The following is a 1,932-nucleotide window of genomic DNA, read 5'->3' on the forward strand; positions in this document are numbered from 1 at the left end:
TTTCCCTCTGAAAAAGGCTGTTAAAAGTGGAAAAAAAGGCCTGTCTGCTCCTGCCCAAGAGCTCCAGCACCTTCACTTGTTTGATCTCTGGAAAAGACTCAGCACTGTTTCACTTTCACTACGTCTGAGCATTTAAAAGGAGAGGTGGGGGAAAAAAAATCCAGGTTAATTATTACCCTACAAGTGGAGATGGGACCTCGAACCAGAAGTACTATGGTGGGGTGAGCTGCTGCCTTGAGATGACCTGGGGCAATGAAGGGAAGGAGGATTTCAGGATGAAGTTCTGTCCTGATGGGCTGAAGCCCCACATTAATTGGGTAGGGGGGTTCAAAAGCAGCCCCAGAGCTGCATTTCACCTCCTTCTGCCCTGTTTCTGCAGGTCATGGGTGGCTTGGTCCCAGTAATGATTGCCAGACATGGGTGAGGGACAGGGAGTAATGTGTCCCCTGGTTAAATATTTATATATATTCACGTCCTCACTTTGCCCTGTGGGCACTTATTTCCATGAGGTTGCTAGCCCTGGATCCCTCCATTCTCAGAGCAATTTGGAACCTTGGAGGGAACTCAAAGCAAAAGAGCACGAAAAAAGGGGCCTTGAAGGTTTAAACAACATTAAACACAGTCACTTGCTTTGTTGTGTAAAATGATTTTACCCTGGGGCTCCTTCAGTGTCCAGATAGAGGCAAGTCAGGCTGCCAGGTGTCCAAGGTCCTGGTATAAAAAATGAGGGGTAAATCAGGAGGTGCCACCATGCCATGGGCAGTGTGCACTTCTTTGCTTTAGGAGCCTGCCAGCATTTCACTTGTCAGTGTGATAAGGGACATCAAAGGCATTAGTTGATGGATAGATATAATAAATGACATTTGGACTTTGTGCTGTTCAGAGGAGAACAGAGGGAGAGAATGGAGGATAACAGCCTCCTCTACCTCTGGAAGACACTGTGTGTCCAGGAGATGGAAAGTGTGTGGGATGGGAATAATTATGATCATATTAAACAGAGAAGTGTGGCAGCATGGACTTGGTGTGAAATTGCTCTGATGGTGAGATGGGACTGGGCAGAGCATCATTTGTGGCTCCCCTGTGGTGCAGGGGGAGTCCTGCCTGAAACCTCCCTCAGCCAGGCAGTGCAGTGCAGAGCTTTCTGTCCTTGGGCTCTTCAAAGTCATGTGTAAGCCAGAGACTGCCCTGCTGTACTGGGGAAAACCATTACTGATAATGCTTCTGCCACCTGGCAGGCTGACAATGTGAACACAGGAATGAGCTATTTATTCAGACACAGGTTGAGGGGTGGAAAGCCCCTTTGGACACAAAGTCCAATTAAACCTCTTTCCATCCAAGTTTTAATTGCCTCATCCACAAAATATTTACTTAGTGTTGGTTTGTACAGACAGGCTCACTGTGACTGGCGTGCTGCCAGAGCAGGCAGTAGGTCCAGCATGGATAGAGTCTGCTCTGGGCCTCTCTGGGGGCTGTCAGCTACCCCAAGACACAGCTAGCACCAGGGCCTGCTGGGATGTCAAACAGAATCCTGAGGGAGCTCTGGATCTCACCGTCTAGGTCACCTCTTTTCCTACAAGCCTTTCTGGTGCTCTCTCCTAGCAGCAGCTCTCAAGGAATGCTTCTGTTCCTGGAAATGCTGTTTCTAGGTGTGTGTGTCCACAGAAGGTCATGGGAAATGAAAAATGTACTAGGTTTTGCTGTTGGTTTCCATTTTTCTTCAATTATGGCTTTTGCAAAGTGTTCTGTCAAGTTGTAGTGCATTAAAATCTGCAGGGGTGTTGCTGTCTAACAGCTCCCTACTGGGCTCCCTAATGCCCTGCACCCACAAGCCTCTGTGAGGCTTTCAACTGCTGCTTTGCCTCCTGACCCTTTAGAATATTTGGTTTAGGGTTTATTTGATCCCTCATCTCTTCTCTGTGTCTTTTGCTTATA

This window comes from Vidua macroura, chromosome 6 (assembly GCF_024509145.1).
Source record: "Vidua macroura isolate BioBank_ID:100142 chromosome 6, ASM2450914v1, whole genome shotgun sequence".
Classification (NCBI taxonomy): Eukaryota; Metazoa; Chordata; class Aves; order Passeriformes; family Viduidae; genus Vidua; species Vidua macroura.